General features: G+C 43.8%; 1 long non-coding RNA gene across 3 annotated transcripts in view; it reads left to right on the top strand.

Moving 5' to 3' along the window:
• The window catches only part of LOC136329825 (uncharacterized), a 118,282-nt gene that overhangs the window by 85,440 nt on the left and 14,031 nt on the right, over window positions 1-18,811 (top strand). For 2 of the 3 annotated variants that reach the window (XR_010730250.1, XR_010730248.1), the window contains exons 4-5: window positions 1,637-1,755; window positions 16,496-16,653. This is a non-coding gene — a long non-coding RNA (uncharacterized lncRNA). Of the gene's footprint in view, window positions 1-1,636; window positions 1,756-16,492; window positions 16,654-18,811 lie in introns of all 3 variants that reach the window. The other variant, XR_010730249.1, reaches the window with a different exon arrangement.

The raw sequence follows: 18,811 nt of genomic DNA, 5'->3' as shown, positions 1-18,811 counted from the left end.
GCCTGTCGCTAAGTACTAGTATGGGAAAGAGTCTTCATGGAGAGAAAACAGCACTTTAATCTCAACTTTGGTTGATTGATACTCATCCTTCTTCTCAGTCCAGCTCTACTTCTTCCATCTGGCCACCCCTATATGTTGTATATTCAAGTATCAATTATTGAGAAGCAACTACATTTAAGTACCTTGTTAGGTGTTCTGGTACAGAGGAAATAAGGCTTAACCATCTGCCTTTAAGCATGGAATCCTCTGTCTGGACAATCAGGTGAACTCAAACTGTAGTGTGATCATTGCCACAGGGGTTGCCCACAGTATCCATGGCCTCTGACCCTAGTTTTTTCAGATCTAAAATGGGAATAAGTAATGCCTACTTTCTAGAAACGTGGGTTGTATTTAAAGAGCTTAAACATTAAGGTGTTTTTTGGACAAGGTTAACATTTAAATCAGTGAACTTTATGTAAAGCAGATTGCTCTCCCTAATGTGGGCGGGCCTAATCCAATCAGTTGAAAGTCCTACTAGAAAGACGGACCTCCTCTAAGCAAGAAGAAATTCCTTCAGTAAATGGCCTTTGGACTTGAACTAAAACACCAACTCTATAGCCTGCCAGCCTACACTGTGGATTTTGGACTTGCTAGCTCCATAATTGTGTAAGCCAATTCCTTAAAATAAACCTCTCTCTCTCTCTGTATATACACATACTATTGGTTATATTTCTCTATAGACCACTGGTTTTCTTGGCCAACTTAGATATCCTATTCTTGTTCCCTAAGAACAACCCAGCCATTTTCACATACTACATCCTTTTCAGCATATCACTAAACATTACTCAAACATAAACAATAATGTGTTCAAGTTAGTAGGGTTGATACATCTATTTATGTTATATTACTTATTTCCTGAGACTGTTGCCCAAGTAGGCCTTATGGTCCAGCATTCCCCTCACACACACAACATTTAGACAGCTACCTCACTTTCCTGTTCCTTGGGGCTTCCTACATAGAATATGGCAAAATAACTCCTGGTCTTTGGTTCTATAGAAGTCGTTTGCATTTTGTAGATTCAGGACCACCAGATCTTCAGATTCTGAAGACCTTGGAGATATTAAGTTATAAGTGAAAAGAACCACAGATTTGAGTAATATTAAAATTAGAATAAAGCTTAAATGTCTATAACCACCCCCCCAAAACTAACTCACCCAACTATGCTTGTACATACTCTGGGTAGGGGGTCACTACCTGTCAAAGGTGCTGGTCTTGTCTTTGATAGTTTTGCCTTTCCACACTGTCTGAGTATAAAAAAGACACACAGTACTTTTGTGAAGAAACATTTCAGGATCATATTTCTAAATAAGGGACTTCCATTATTTTAACATAAGGGGCAAAATTGTGTGTGTGTGTGTGTGTGTGTGTGTGTTTATCATAATTTATTAAGGCATCCCTTAATTATTGGGCACTTACTTTAAATAATATAATTTAATATAATTAACTTATGAGCATATCCAATCTAATAAGTAATCTTATTTAAAACAATCTTTGCTATTTTAATGGGTGAAAAATGATGTGTATATATACCCACCCAATCTTGAACTCTTGCCTTCACAGATGCAAGGTATTATTGTTTTCTTCTCTTTACACTCAGGAAATCCCTGTCTCTCTATACTTTTTTCTGTGTGAAGACCAGGAAGAAGTGATCTGTGAGGTCATAACAGGAAGGATTTACAGCACGATCACCACCAGCATGTCAGACCTAACAAAAATGTGAGTTGCAGTTCTTTGGATTTATTGTACCAGCAGTTCCACAGTCACACTTAATTTCCCATTATTGCCATATTATTGAACTCTGTGAAGTGAGCACCTTTCTTCTTGCCAGCCACTGGGAGGAAAGAATACAAAGAATACCCCCAGCAAGGAAGCCAGGCATGTCAACATGAGGGGGGAAATGAAACATCTCTTCATTAAGTTATGAAAATGGGGTGGGTAATTTCTCAGTTCCCTCCCAGGGGTCACAGAGTACAAACCTATGCTTTCTTGATCCTGCACTGCCAAGTAAAACGTCAGGGGAGTTCAGTTCAGTTCTTTTAGGCCAGGGGTCGGGAACCTATGGCTCGCGAGCCAGATGTGGCTCTTTTGATGGCTGCATCTGGCTCACAGACAAATCTTTAATAAAAAAAATAATAACGTTAAAAATATAAAACATTCTTATGTATTACAATCCATTCATTTTCTACCGCTCATGTTCATGGCTGCGAGTGGCTGGAGCCAATCACAGCTTTCCTCCAGGACAACACCAAATTTTTATTGGATAATGCCTAATGTACACAAGTTGTTGTGAGGTCAGGAAGTAAATTTTCCTCCTTTTAATCAAGTAGTTAGCTAGCTAATTGCAGAAACCCTTTTGACAAACAAGATGGCTAAAAGAAAAAAAGATGAGGAGTATCGTACTTTTCAGCAGGAATGGACAGAGAAATTTGCCTTTGTGGAGAGAGCAGGTTCTGCAGTGTGTCTAATATGCAATGATAAAATTGCATAGATGAAACGGTCAAATATAAAACGGCACTTCGACAAACGCCATACTACATTTGCATTGAAATATCCAGCGGGGTACAGCAAGAAGAAAGCATGTCAAGAGCTACTGTGTAGAGTGCAAGCCAGTCAGCAGCAACTCCGTGTTTGAACCCAACAAAGTTACTGGACTTCAGCTAGCTTTGCTGGTGCTTTAGCAATTGTGAGAAACAGAAAGCCATTCACAGATGGGGAGTATGCCAAAACATTCATGCTTGATGTTGCGAATGAACTTTTTGATGAATTTTCGAATAAAGACAAGATAATCAAATGAATAAAAGACATGCCTCTGTCGGGAAGAACTGTTCACGATCGTACCACCGTGATGGCAAATCAAATTGAGGAAACACAAGTGAAGGACATAAATGCAGCACCATTCTTTTCTCTCACTTTGAATGAGTCAACAGACGTAAGCCATTTATCCCAGTTCAGCGTGATTGCAAGGTATACTGTCGGTGACACACTATGTGAGGAAAGTCTTGCTGTTTTGCCTATGACAGAGACATCAAGAGGGAAGGATTTATTCAAGTCTTTCACTGAGTTCGCTAAAGAAAAAAATCTACCGATGGATAAACTTATTTCGGTGTGTAATGATGGTGCTCCATGCATGGTGGGGAAAAACAGAGGATTCGTAAGCGCTTCTTCATAAACATGAAAAGAGACCCATCCTAAGTTTTCACTGCATCCTACCTACATCAGGAGGTGCTTTGTACTCAGATGTGTGGTGAGCAGCTTGGTGAGGTGATGTCGCTGGTCATTCGGGTGGTCAACTTTATTGTTGCCTGAGCTTTAAATGATCTCCAGTTTAAAACACTGCTGGATGAAGTTGGGAATAATTATCTGGGTCTGCTTCTGCACAACAATGTGCGTTGGTTGTCAAGAGGGAAGGTGCTCAGCCGTTTCGCGGCTTGTCTGAGCGAAATCCGGACTTTTCTTAAAATGAAAACGTCGAGCATCCTGAGTTAGCTAACACTGAGTGGCTTCTGAAGTTCTACTATCTCGTGGACATGACTGAACATCTGAACCAGCTCAATGTGAAAATGTAAGTGTTGGAAATACAGTCTTGTCCCTTCAACAAACAGTGTTTGCATTTGAAAACAAGCTGGAATTCTTCATCGCTGACATTGAAACAGGTCTTTACTACACTTTGAAAAACTGGGAGAGTTTAAAAATGCATGCACAGCAAGTGACCCTGCTCAACATCTTGATCTCTAGCAGCTAGCGGGCTTCACATCTAATCTCCTGCAGTCATTCAAAGCACGCTTTGGAGAATTTCGTGAGTGCACTCATCTTTTTAAGTTCATCACTCATCCACACGAGTGTTCAGTGGACAGTGCTGACATGAGTAACATCCCTGGTGTTTCCATCAGAGATTTTGAGCTATAAGCTGCTGACCTGAGGGCCTCAGACATGTGGATGAATAAGTTCAAGTCACTGAATGAAGATTTGGAAAGACTTGCATGACAGCATGCAGAGTTGGTGAGCAAACACAAGTGGGGAGAAATGAACAAACTTCAACCCGCGGACCAGCTGATTGTCAAAACTTGGAACGTGCTTCCCGTCACATACCACACACTGCAGCGTGTGAGTATTGCTGTACTGACAATGTTTGGCTCTACGTATGCATGTGAGCAGTCTTTCTCACATCTAAAGAATGTTAAGACCAACCTATGATCATGTTTAATGGATGGAAGTCTCAACGCCTGCATGAAACTTAACCTTACCACGTATCAACCAGACTACAAAGCCATCAACAAAACCATGCAGCACCAGAAGTCGCATTAATGGTAAGAAATACTTTACTAATCATTGGTTAGCAACAGCATAACAGCGTTATTAAAAAGAATTCAGAGACTTATTGTACTTTAAAAGTGTTGGTCTTACATAAAATGCACACATTTACTTGTATTTAGTGTTAAACATATTGTATGGCTCTCACGGAATTACATTTTAAAATATGTGGCTCTCTCAGCCAGAAAGGTTCCTGACCCCTGTTTTAGGCCATTGGAAGGGCCATTATGCTCATCCATACTGTCTATTACTAATATCAGATAATATTAAATTAATATATATTTACTGAGTGACTGTGTAAATGAGCTCTTTTTTCCAGCCTGTTAAGTCAATAAGAATCTTTCCCCCATTTATTTTCACTTCTACTGCTCCAGTATTGATTAGACAACCCTCATTTCTCACTCATCTTGCTAATATAATAGTCTCCTAACCCAGTGTCTGGAACCTGACCTATTGTGAGGGTCATGAAAGGAGGAGGCTGGGAGAACATGGATTCGAGGCGCTTGGAAGATTTGATTCAGTCGGATGAACCCGCTGAACTTACTGTGTTTTTTTAAAAGATATATAAACTTACTAGAAAAGTAATATATTCTTACTGTAAGGATCCAGCTACCCAGTAATGTCTATAACAAAATGAGTAAGCAAGGACTTGTGAAGTTCTATTCAAAGGTAACTTGGTACAACTGGGGTGTATAAACTCACAGTTCTGTTTCTATAAAGTTAGGCATGCATGCACACTTGGGCACATATATTCTAGTTTCTAAGTAAATAGAATCTTATCATTTGCAATGCTTTGAAACTATTTTCTTTTTCTTTCTTTCTTTCTCTTTTTTTTTTTTTTTTGTATATTTCTGAAGTTGGAAACGGGGAGGCAGTCAGACAGACTCCCGCATGCACCAGACCGAGATCCACCCGGCATGCCCACCAGGGGGCAATGCTCTGCCCATCTGGGGCATCGCTCTGCCACAATCAGAGCCATTCTAGCGCCTGTAGCAGAGGCCACAGAGCCATCCTCAGCACCTGGGCCAACTTTGCTCCAATGGAGCCTTGGCTGTGGGAGGGGAAGAAAGAGACAGAGAGGAAGGAGAGGGGGAGGGATGGAGAAGCAGATGGGCGCTTCTCCTGTGTGCCCTGGCTGGGAATCGATGAAACTATTTTCTTTTTTTTTTTTTTTTTTTTTAATAAATTTTTATTAATGGTAATGGGATGACATTAATAAATCAGGGTACATATATTCAAAGAAAACATGTCTAGGTTATTTTGTCATCAAATTATGTTGCAAACCCCTCGCCCAAAGTCAGATTGTCCTCCGTCACCCTCTATCTAGTTCTCTGTGCCCCTCCCCCTCCCCCTAACTCTCTCCCTCCCTCCCTCCCATGTCCTCCCTCCCCCCCCACCCTTGGTAACCACCACACTCTTGTCCATGTCTCTTAGTCTCATTTTTATGTTCCACCAATGTATGGAATCATGTAGTTCTTGTTTTTTTCTGATTTGCTTATTTCACTCCTTATAATGTTATCAAGATCCCACCATTTTGTTGTAAATGATCTGATGTCATCATTTCTTATGGCTGAGTAGTATTCCATAGTGTATATGTGCCACATCTTCTTTATCCAGTCTTCTATTGAAGGGCTTTTTGGAAACTATTTTCTAATCTAACATTATACATCACAACATAGACATTATTTACTGGCTGTTTCCTCAACCTAACACTCTATTTTGGAGAACTTTTCACACCTCAATTCTTTCTAGTGGCTGTTTAGAATTTTAAACTTTATTTTTTTAAGTATATTTCTATAAAAATAATGCTAAACTCAATAGCCTTGTACATATAACCCTGTACATGAATATTAATGATTATTTGAAAAAGGTAGATTTTTAGAAGTGATGTTTGTTGCTCAAAGTAATAATTTTGAGATCCTGCCTAATCACCTGCCAATAAGACTTCACTGCCCCCTTAAGTCTCAATGCTAATGGGCAGGTGTCGTTTTTCCTCTGTAACTAGCTACTTTGGAAATAACAAATTATCTGAATCTTACCAAACTAATAGCTCATCTGTATCTTGTGTTTGTTTGCTTCTCAGTTTTTTACTCTGGGGTTGGACTTCCAGGGTGGGTCTTCTGATTTTCTTACCTATTCTTTCCTATTTTATTTATTTATTTATTTATTTATTTATTTATTTATTTATTACAGAGACAGGGAGAGAGTCAGAGAGAGGGATAGACAGGTAGGAACAGAGAGAGATGAGAAGCATCAATCATCAGTTTTTCGTTGCAACATCTTAGTTGTTCATTGATTGCTTTCTCATATGTGCCTTGACTGAGGGGCAACAACAGACTGAGAAACCCCTTGCTCAAGCCAGCAACCTTGGGTCCAAGCTGGTGAGCTTTGCTCAAACCAGATGAACCCGTGCTCAAGCTGGCGACCTCAGGGTCTCGAACCTGAGTCCTCTGCATCCCAGTCTGACACTCTATCCACTGTGCCACTGCCTGGTCACTTCTTTCCTATTTTTAATCTTTAGGTACTTTTTTGTTTGTTTGTTTGTTTGTTTGTTTTAACTCTTAATCTCAGGAGATTTCCTTTTGCTTGTTCCCCTTCCCATTTTATTTATCATGTTTTTGATTTCCAAAGTCTCACTTGTATGACTTTTCAATAGTACATTGTTTTGGCTCATGTGCAATATCTTCACTTTTGTTCTATTTTCCATGTTGCATTAGAGGCTTTCCTCTGCTGTCTCATCAGCCTTGACCTTCTGCTCGTTATTAATAGTAAGGGACCAGAGAGCTGATGGGAACCTGAACGAACACGTGAATGAGACTTAGAAATTTTCAAACTGACTGGATGGTGATTTTGGTGGGCCAGCTGTTAGAGGACCCCAAAGTCAGAATCTATAGGTCCATTAACCTGGTTGGTCAGGTTTTCCAAGAAGCCTTGCTCACCTCCTTCCTGAAGGGCTGGGCCCTGACTCCTGGGGGCTGAGTGTTGAGCTGGGCTGGGCCTGGGGAGGGCAGGCCCAGCTTTTAGGAGTCAGTACTGGCTGACTCCTACTGATTTTTTTTTAATTAAATGAGAGCAGAGGAGTCAGAGAGACAGAGTCCCACATGTTCCCCGACTGGGACCCACCCAGCAGCCCCCCATCTGGGGCTGATGCTCTACCCGCAGAGCCCTCTCAGGTCATTCTACTTTAAGCCCAATACATTTTAAGTGGCAAAATGATTCAATGCAGGGTTCTTTAGTGGTCACTTAGTGATGACAGATGGTCATCACTTGCTTTAAACCTGTTTTATCATCTACATGCTGGAGTTAACACCTACCACTTAGGTTTTTAAAATATGAGAATTAAACTAGAATTTATCTATTAAAATGAGATAAAAATGTTTTTTCTCAACACCTCACACAAGGTAAACTCTAAATAAACAGCAGTTACATAATTTTATTTATTTATTTATTATGTTTATTCTATTGATTTTAGAGATAGAGGAAGGGAGAGAGAAAGAGACAAGAACATCAATCTGTTTCTGTATGTGCCCTGACCAGGGTTCAAACCAGCAACCTCTGAGCTTCAGGATGATGCTCTAACCAACCAAGCTATCCAGTCAGAGTACAGTTAACATTATTTTAAATTAAGACCTTTACCTTCTTTTATTTTAACAAATGTCTTAATAATATTCAGGATTTGTCCTAATGGGATTATTAAAATTGGAGGCAGGCACAGCCTTACTGTATTTCCTCATGTATAAGATACACAGTTTTTAAAAAAATTTGGGGTCTAAAAACTAGGTGCATCTTATACAGCAGTTATAGATTTTTTTTTTATTTCCTGCTTTTTCTTTTCTTTTTTTTTGTATTTTTCTGAAGCTGGAAACGGGGAAAGACAGTCAGATTCCCACATGCGCCCAACCGGGATCCACCCGTCACGCCCACCAGGGGAGATGCTCTGCCCACTAGGGGGCGATGTTCTGCCCCTCCGGGGCGTCGCTCTGCCACAACCAGAGCCACTCTAGTGCCTGGGGCAGAGCGCCCGGGCCATCTTTGCTCCAATGGAGCCTTGGCTGCAGGAGGGGAAGAGAGAGACAGAGAGGAAGGAGGGAGGTGGGGTGGAGAAGCAAATGGGCGCTTCTTCTACGTACCCTGGCTGTGAATCGAACCCCGGTCCCCCACACGCCAGGCTGATGCTCCACCGCTGAGCCAACCGGCCAGGGCCTATTTCTTGCTTTTTCACACTTGTTTTTGTGCACATTGCTGAAGACAGGATTTCGTCATCAGACACAGATGAAGACAAGCTAATGGATGGGAATTTTGACAGTGATCGGGAATTGTATGAATTTTATGATGAATAAAACTTGAATTCAATAACTTTATGTAATACATTTTTTTTTTCAAATTTCGAGCCTCAAAATTAAGGTGCATCTTATACATGGGAGCATCTTATACATTGGGAAATACAGTATATATATTTTTTCATGTCCAGTATGTGAAACATCTTAAATGCTCCATTAAATCTATGAAACAAGTGAACAAGGTATGTAGCCCAGTTTTATTAAATGACTAAATAAAGGAATAAATGAGTGTCAATGTTTAGTGACTATTGGTTTCTTGAAATTGTCAGAAGAAACAGTGACAAGATATCTGAAAACATTCTGTGAGGAATTTAATAGCTATAGTTCTCCTAGAGAACCGAGGACAGTATGATAAATGGCGAAATATGAAATCTACCTCATCAAACATTGCATCATGCCACTGATTACTGATAACATATTCCGTTGCATCATGGGGAATAATCTGGGAGCCCCTTGTGGGAAATCTCTCTGAATTGTGTTAAGAACAGACTGTCTCTCAGCTTATTTGGGATTTTATTTGAGCATCTTATACAGGATAATGTATCACCAAATTTCAATTTCTGTAATACATTTAGCATGGTTCCATCAACAGAACTCATTAAAACAAACAGAACACTTCAGAACAAGATGTTCCTCACAAAAGCCATGGCTTCTAAAATTCTCTTCCCCTCTGACCTGACCAGATTATTTTGGGCACCGAGCAGGGTTCCAGCCTGAATTCCATCATCTGTTGGTTCTAATCTTATCACAACAGTTTGTATTTTAAAAAGAAATACCTTACAGAAAATTGACAGATAATATTTTTTGTTGTTGTTCACAGGAAACACATATTGTAGTTTTCCCTGAAAAATATTCTGGCTCGCATAACTCTTGACGTCAGACCTGAACTCAAAGCCCATTCTTGTTCTGGTCAAAGCCCATTCTTGCTCTGTAATTTTTCTAAAAGGCCGATGGCAAGTTCTGCAGGAATCATAGTTGGAATAGCTCAAGCTCGAGACTTTGTGATGTTTTTGATGCTGTTTCAATAAACTCCAGGTTATCTCTGGCCAGTAGAAAGGAAATGACTTTAATGATTAAATTTGTGTAAAGCCCTCTGGAAAGAAGTCAGCAATTCCTGTCTATATTTTTTACGAGCCTAAAGGCTGAATCGGAGAGAGACGGTTTAGAGAAGCCAAAACCTTCACTGAAAGCTGGTTTCTTCAGTAACTGTTCTGGAAGGCCATTGAGAAATGGTGTGCACATGTCTGGGGTTGGAGAAAAAAACCACCAGTGGGACAGTGTCACAGCTTTCTTCATCTTGTGTACAAATTGAAAATGGCCTTGCTGAGTCTCCAGGGATTAGCAGTCATCCAGCCCCATCAATGGAAACCACCATCAGTGGTCCTGTGAGAACAACATCATGAACCAGGAATGACAGAAAGAACAGTCAGCCGATGTAGGTAGAACCTGATGGCATGTTCAGCTGTAGCAACACCAGTAAAATGAGAGCTCAGACTCTGGGCTGAGAGAATATTCAGCCCAAGAGCTTCTAAATTAAGGGGTGCAGACAGTTTGAGAACAAGAGCAATCACTGTATTGAGGTGGAGATCCCACTTTGCAGGGTCACCATGGTGATGGACATTTGGGTGACCATGTCCGTCCTCTTGGGATCGCTGTTAGGCTTACACGAAAAACGCACATGAATTGCTGAGCCTGTCATAGGGCTCAGCCACTGTAATGGTCCATGCGGTAGAAATAGCTATTCTACACAGGTGATTAAGTAGATTGTCTTTAGATGCTGCTCTAAGTCAGGCAACTATGAAACGAGCAAGTCTGCATTTAGTCTCAGGCGTCTGTGCTTTCCTGATTTTTATTTTTATAATAAGATAGAGTGGATGAAAGTATTTCTGATATTTTAAGAATTACCTTGCATTCCACAAATATCAAGCCTCCTTCAAACGCACTAGAGAACGTTCAGTGAAGTTGAAAACAATCATGCTGGTTATTAGAGTCAGAGCTCATTGCCAAACAGTGAGTCTGAGATAGCACAGAGGTTAACTGCTTGCCTGGTCTGCTGCACAATCACCCCCCCCCCCCCCACCCCTCTCTCCGCTACTTCTTGCCAACCTCCTGGTGCACCCTTTCAGTATTCCCAACAAGTATTAAACACGGTTGTCTACTTGAAAGAAAGTTGACTGCTTTAGAGGGTAGAGCTAAGCTATGTATTAGTTTCAGACTCTGAAAGGGTACATTTCAGAATTCAGAAAAATGAAAAGGAGTGAAACCTCTCAAGGCTACATAGAGAAGCAAAGGAAGATAAGAACCCATCTTGAGACTGAAGAATGTGATTAGCATAAGACACAGACAAAAGCCTCTCTGGCCCCTAACTCAGTAATAGAACATTTTGCATTTCTTTTAAAAGTTATCTCTCTGATAGCGAAGATAAAATGTCAACATGCCCCAAAGTTTTGTGTGGGTTGATCCAATCTCAGAGAAGCAATTCTTTCAAGCTGAGATTTAATGGATCTGAATCTCCCGCTCCTGAACAGCACACAGGTGGACCCACCTGAAGGCAGGTGTAAAGCCAGTATCCAAGGCCAGGGCCACTATCACAGCAGCCCGACCCATGCAGGTTCGCATTGGATTCGGACAGTCGGTAAAGAAACAGCGGAGCCAAAAACTGGTGGGCCATAGTCTTTAATCCTAGCTTGCACCCGGCGGCCAAGTAAAAATACACACTGGGCTCCAAAACCCAGTCACATTCAGTGCTCACAAAGCCACTGACTTATCTGAGTTTCCTAGAATCAAAGGTTTCTAGCTCACCAGCCTTATTCTCCTCAGTTCCCCATCTCCTTCCTTATCCCAGATACAAACTGTACAAACTGGCTTCTCACTCAGCACTCCGCCATCTTGGCTGCTTTTCCTGGCCTCCTCCACGTGGCCTCCTTCCGCTGCTGGCTCTACTCTCTTTGCTCTCTCATGCTAACCTCAGGAACCAAGAGCGCCAGCTCCCGTTCTACCCCTATTGTATAGTGTAGATTCAAAACCCTTAATCCAATATACAAAATAAGGAAGTCTCTAATACAAAGTCACTTCTCTGAGGCATGATTGGATTGTACCACCCCACATCAAAAAGGGTGGGAAAGGCTTAATCCCAAAACCAAGCCCCAGGCTACAAGGATTCTCAACACACATTAATATCACCTGGGCAACGGCCTCCATCTTTAACAAAGTGAGCATAATACATTTTATCTGCCCAACAGCAGGTCTTGGTCCACAGCACTGGGACTCAGGTCCTCAGCCGTCCTACCTCTGTCTCTGGGACAGTGCTTCTCTTCTCATCCCTGACTGGCTTCCTCAGTTTCCGCCTGCAGCCCCAACTCTTTCTGAGCTCGATCTCTACACCCCCGAACTCCAAACCCATGGAAGCATCCAATGGACCAGCTTAGCTGGGATACGGAAGGATGGTAACAGACTTCTTGAGATCCAGATGGCTGCAGCCAGGATAGGAGGGATCTGGGGCAGGGTTGGGCACACACAGAAACAGGATGGCCGTCTGGGACATGCTCTCAAGTTCATGGTCTTTTTGTACTTTCAACCTTTCTTCTGGCTCTCTTTCCTAAGCATGCTCCTCTCAGTAGTAATGGTCCACTTCGGATGGTAAATGACAAACTCAGCTAAAATCTATGTAAGCAGGCAGAGGGGTTTTCTCAGCTGTCTCAGTGGCCTCTTCTTATTCACTCTCCTCCCACCCGACTGCCAGAATGGTTCTTCTGAAACCAGCCTTGACTGGATCACTTCCCCAAATCATAACCCTTTTACTGACTGAAAGACTGGGTCACTTCCCCAAATCATAACCCTTTTACTGACTGAAAGATCTGGTCCATCCACCTCAATGTTGCCTCAGAGAAACCAGGAATTAACCTCTCTCCAGACTCATCCTCACCAACTTCCTCTGATTACAGAGCTGGAGGCATGCGGAGCTAGTTACAACTCCCAAGGGAGCCATGCGGTGCCATGCGGCCTCATCCGTCCACCCTCGGGAGACAGTGCCGTCTGCGAGAGCACACTTTCTACGGGGCACGCCTCTCTTCCTCTGTCACATAACACATTCCACGGAGCCTTCCAGATTCAGTGTACCTGTTCTTTCCTCTGTAAAGCTTCCCCTGACAGCTTCAGGTGTATGTAGATTGACATTTCCCTTCTGAGCTTTTAATGACTCCCCTAACAGGTACAGCCTGAGTTATAGCTGTTACGGTGCAAAGCACACTATTTATATGTCTGAGTCTCTCTCTTGAGGGAGAATTTAGTTTTTTATACCCAGAGTTTCATCTTCTCCCTGGCATACCATACATAGGTACTTAATAAAGCGTGGAGATTATTCATTAATTTAAAAAGATAAAACTAGAGGGAAACCAATGATCTGTGTACAGCTACGTGAGTCTGGAGGCTGAGGGCAAACTTCCCATAACAGCACAAGCAGACTGGGGTCATTGCCCAGTGACCTTCACGCAGCTCTGACTGGTCTACCTTCCCGGTCCCGCTCCACCCCTAATCCTTGGCATTGACTGCTAATCTAAGGGCAGAGATGCTAAGTCTGGCTGGGCCAATAATAGCCCCTCCTCCGGACATTTGGAAATGAACTGAGATGTGCAGAAATGGAAGGTTCTCCCCTGAGTCAGCCACCCTGAGTGTCCCAGAGGAGGCTCATGGGCACTGGCCCCGTGATTTCTCACCCTCCTCACGTGAGCATCCTGCCCTTCCTGTGCATTTGGGAGCAGCTCTTTGAATGCACTCTCCTATGTCATTCAGATTAGCTGGAGTCCTTTTCTTCCACTTGAAAATAAAAAAATTTTAACCGAAACATACCCCTTGTGAGAGAATGGAAGGAATGCAGACATCACTGGCAGATTCTCTGTGGCTTAATGATTAGGTTTTTGTAAACGTACACAGGGAAGCTCTCTGAGCGCGCAGATCTTACAGCCCTCGAAGACATCAGATTGAGCAGAGACAGTGGTAGACAGGCACAAAATGATCTTTCTGTTTTTGTTTTTATTTTTCTGAAACTGGAAACGGGGAGAGATAGTCAGACAGACCCCCGCATGCGCCCGACAGGGATCCACACAGCACGCCCACCAGGGGGCGACACTCTGCCCCTCCGGGGTGTCGCTCTGCCGCGACCAGAGCCACTCTAGCGCCTGGGGCAGAGGCCAAGGAACCATTTCCAGCGCCTGGGCCATCTTTGCTCCAATGGAGCCTTGGCTGCGGGAGGGGAAGAGAGAGACAGAGAGGAAGGAGAGGGGGAGGGGTGGAGAAGCAGATGGGCGCCTCTCCTGTGTGCCCTGGCCGGGAATCAAACCCGGGACTTCTACACGCCAGGCCGACGCTCTACCACTGAGCCAACCGGCCAGGGCACAAAATGATCTTTTCTACAAAGCATATCAACATAATTTAAATCAGTTTTTTTTTCTTTGTGGGTATCCTATTTTCATAAAAAAAATACATCTTTCTCCCCTTCAGGACAAACGATTTTTCACTTCACATTTAAAATGCTGTGTCTAGCTAGTAAAGGGTTCTGGTTCATGTTGCTTCTAGAGATTAGGTCTACTTTCCCTCGATGCCAATTAGAACGACATGGTCCACACAGTGTAGTGTCTGATGTTGCCATGGGAGCTCCAATGAGCAGCTCTCCTTACTAATCAGCCTGACTGTACACTGTGAACTTGCTACCACCAGCAGATGACAGGTTAGGAAATAACGGGCTTTTTGTAAACATCGCCTTATATGTCAGGAAACCCAAAGGCAGAATTTATCCAGCTGAAACAGGGGGAGGAAAGTGCGCGGCTACCCGGAGTGCTAGATTTCAGCGGAGAACTGGCAGAGTTCAGGGGAAAAGACCCTGCTGCTGTGTTCCCACACGGACATTAAAACTTGGTGTGCTCATGCCGCTTGGCCGGTGGCATCCCCACCTCCCAGGGTCCTTGAGGATCCTCGCAAGACATGATTGCAAACTGGTGCGGAGGCCGTAGCAGCGAGCTCATTCAGCTCCAGCACTTACTGTTCACCAGAATGCTCGCATTATTGCAAGTCTTCCGGGACCAGCAGGGGTTGAACCAAGCCATCTCGGCCCTCAGGAAACAAGAAATAATGGATGGAGCCCAAGGGTGCCCGGAGAATTCCAGGCGGCATCTCAGGCCCAGGTGCTCACGCGAGCCCTGTGTACGCTTTCACTGCCGAGTCCAGCCAGCGGCAAGTCCACTCCTACTGATCCCAGGGGGTGAGCAACACATCAGACTCCATAAGGAAGGCCAGAAAACAGCCATGAGAGAAACCTCTATTACACCGATGGCAAGGACGCTACAGAAAACGCCACGCAGAATGACGGGGACGCTGTCTTTTCAAAGGACAGGTGGGCTTGTTTGGCCTAGTATTCTCCGAGCAACACTGTGTTTTTATTATTTTTTGTCTTTTTTTTGTGACTTTTTATATTCTGAAATGATCATGAAAGATAATTTCTAATAGTAGTGTTTATAAAATGGCAGCTATAAATTTAATTCCACAAGTATATATTGTGCATTATAAAAGATACTTGACACTCACACACACACACACACACACACACACACACACGGCACCCAAAGGAAGGGTTGTGGAGAGCGTGCTTGCATTTTGGTGGCTGCTGGTAGGGACTTCCCTGTAAGTGGCAGAGGAGGCTCAGAAAGCAAGGGCTCATCCAAATGCGGACTGCTCTCTGGGTGCCCTCCCCACTACTGTTACAGGGAGGCACCTGTGTCCTTGAAAACTAGGCAGGGACAGGGTTCCAGGTGTCCAGGTCCACTGGAACTGCTCTTCAACTCAGACATTTTGGTCCCACATAGACTTTATAAAAATGGTAAAACATGAACATATAAATTATGTAAACAGAGATAAAAATAAACAGAAACAGAGTATGGGGTGGAGGGAAGTATCTTGGGCCACCAGGGAGAGTTTTCACCCAATGTGGAGGCTTCTGTTTAAGAAGGTGGGAACATATTTATCTAACTTTCTATGGGAATTTATTATAAGACTGAGTTGAGCAAGGGAGAGAGAGGAGACCCAGTAAGGAAAGGTGATGAATCCCAGGAAACTGAGGAGGAGGCCATACTTGGGGCTGAGTGGAGTTGGCAGACAGACAGTATGATGCCACACTTGGAGGGGAAGGGGCAAAAGATGGGGAGGAGGAATGGGATGGCAGGAATTGGGGAGGGGAGGCTGTGGGTTAGAAGAAGAAGAAACGGCTGTACACAAGAGACCAGACAGTGTTGTGCAGGTCACGATGGAAGTGGGTGGGCCTCATTTATTAGAATTGAGTCATCTTCAGACAACTGTGATCTGGGAATAAAGTAAAATTATTTTAGTGATCTATTTATATATGTCAATATCCAGTAGCAAGGTATGTGTAACTTATTGGAAGCAAACATGGTGTTCTGAACTAACAGAGAAACAAAGGCAATCAGGAGATGGCCTTCACTTTCCAGGTGCTTTCCGTGCAGTGCCTGAGATGGTCACGTGCACAAGTCACTCTTACACGAGTCTGTCCAAGGGAGATATGAATGGAACATTTATTAAGCTCTTTCGGTGTGTAGGCTGTGTATGAAGTGTTGAAACATAGTATGTCATCTAAATCCTATAGCAATCTGAAGAAGTAGATGTGATTATCTCACTTTCACAGATGGGAGAACGATCTTAAAAGTTTAGTAACTTGTCTACATCCATGAAATTCTGGGAATCAGGGAAGATGGATTCAAAGTCCTGACTTTCCTCAAAGGCTCTTTCTCTCTCAGCAGTTAATTCTGAGCATGTACATGTGTGTCCGTCTGACACCTAGTGAGATCTGAAGGACTTATTTATGAGGGCTCCATCTGCGGAATTTGCCCAGCAGAGGAAAGGAACCTGACCTGGAGGTCCAGGCAGTAGTCGGTGAGGAGGGAAGGACCCTATGGAGGTAAGTGCCTGTCTATTGCCCCGAAGATGTAAAGGACACTCACCTCTGAAATCATTTAACACTGACTTTTTTTTGTCCTGGACTCCCACATACTGCCAAAGCAAACCCTGTCTTTGAGGAAGCCCTGAAATAGTTCTCCTTGACTATGAAACAGGTTCTGGAGAAAGGACTACAGACAGATGGTCAGAAAAAAAACAACCAAGTCTTAACTAGGATATCCAAAATATCTTCATCTCTAATGACTTTTCTTTTACCCAGCTGCATATGACACACATCTTCCTTAGCTGCAATATATTCAAGGATTAGGACTATTGACCTGGCAAATTTGGGCAGTGTCTCCTGGGAAGCTCTCATCTGGAATGATGCATTTGGGAAACTTTGGGCAGGTTTATTGTTGAGGTGCCCAGGAGGGAACACAATGCCTTCCACGGTGAGTGCATTTTCAGCATCCCTCACCTGGAAGAAAATCTCGTTACTGCAGAGGTTTTGTGAGTCTCCATACATCATGTGGCTTTCAGTCTGTGTTTGGGCACCGTAGATTCAACATTAGCCTGAGCCTGAGGGTGCTGGTTATGGACGGCCCCCCCTCTCTCCCCAAGGCTTTCATGTTCCAGTAAAGAAGATTATTATTATTATTATTATTATTATTATTATTTTCTGAAGCTGGAAACAGGGAGAGACAGTCAGACAGACTCCCGCATGTGCCCGACCGGGATCCACCAGGCACGCCCACCAGGGGGCGACGCTCTGCCCACCAGGGGGCAATGCTCTGCCCCTCCGGGGTGTCGCTGTGCTGCGACCAGAGCCACTCTAGCGCCTGGGGCAGAGGCCAAGGAGCCATCCCCAGCGCCCGGGCCATCTTTGCTCCAATGGAGCCTCGCTACGGGAGGGGAAGAGAGAGACAGAGAGGAAGGAGAGGGGGAGGGGTGGAGAAGCAGATGGGCGCCTCTCCTGTGTGCCCTGGCTGGGAATCGAACCCGGGACCCCTTGCACGCCAGGCCGATGCTCTACCACTGCGCCATCCGGCCAGGGCCTAGATTATTTGTTTTGAACAGATGCCTATGTGCTACTTAATATCAGGAGAGCATGCTTACCAGTGTGTAGTAATAAATGTAACTTGCCCTCCTCCCCCTCGACCCCAAACAATTATTTCAGACAATCTGAGATCCTCCTCTAACTTGGAGCGGTGCCCCGTGTGTCCTGTTGTTGACTGGTGGGCAGACACAACTCCAGTGATGGCGGGGACTTTGGAGGGGACCTTACATGCCATTTGCAATTATTTGAAGTGATTTTTATCTTTCTCCTTTTTCTAAACATCATTTATCACATTCCCTCTTAACACACTCATTAATTTTCATTGCCCAAGTCGAATACTCTGGGCTTGCTTTTGTCTCCATTCCCTAAATGCTTTGAAGGAGAGAGATAATGCCATTAGTTGAATAAACAAATAGTGTATGGCAGCGTTTAGGTGGTATGATTTTTTCTCTCCTTTAATATACTCCACAAACAAGGGATTAATCAGCTCTCGATGGATACCCTAGATGCCTGTGAATTTCCAGGTGGATGTTAAGTGTTTGGGCAGCGAGAGTCATTACTCAGGTCTATCTTACTGTGCAGGGGACACTATGGAGCAATTCTGGTGAGTTTACATGTCCCTTAGGCCATCTTCTGTGGAAATCTGTGTGAGTGGACCACGGGAGGTTGGCTCTGGTTGGTTCAGTGGTTCTTGGCTGACGTATATTCCTGCAATGGAACTGGCCTGGCTTGGACTGTGAGCACAGAGCCAAGGCTGACTGCAGGAAGAGCACAGGACCTGACTGTCCCCCGCGTCCCAGCAGAAGCTGTGCAGGGTGAAAGGTCACTGTTTCCCCTCTGCTCTGAGGGCTAGGTGTTGGTGCTAAAACGCTCCTTGCCTTACACCTGAGTGTTTCATTCCGCCAACATGTGTTGCACACCCGTGATGTGCAGATACTGTTGGGATGCTGGGGGTTCAGGAGTCAGGAACTAGTAGCATCCCTGACTTCCAAATGTTTTTGTGTTTTCACTGAGTGAGGCAGCAACAACCATTCAGACTCATTGCTTTTACCTTTTCTAGCTTCCTGGGTGCTGAAAACATCTGTATCTGGGGAGGGGGGGATTGATGGCCCCTGCTTAGTTA

This window comes from Saccopteryx bilineata, chromosome 3, assembly GCF_036850765.1.
Source record: "Saccopteryx bilineata isolate mSacBil1 chromosome 3, mSacBil1_pri_phased_curated, whole genome shotgun sequence".
NCBI classification, from domain to species: domain Eukaryota; kingdom Metazoa; phylum Chordata; class Mammalia; order Chiroptera; family Emballonuridae; genus Saccopteryx; species Saccopteryx bilineata.
Note: the sequence above shows the minus strand (reverse complement) of the source record. Positions and strands in the feature narration are given on the sequence as shown.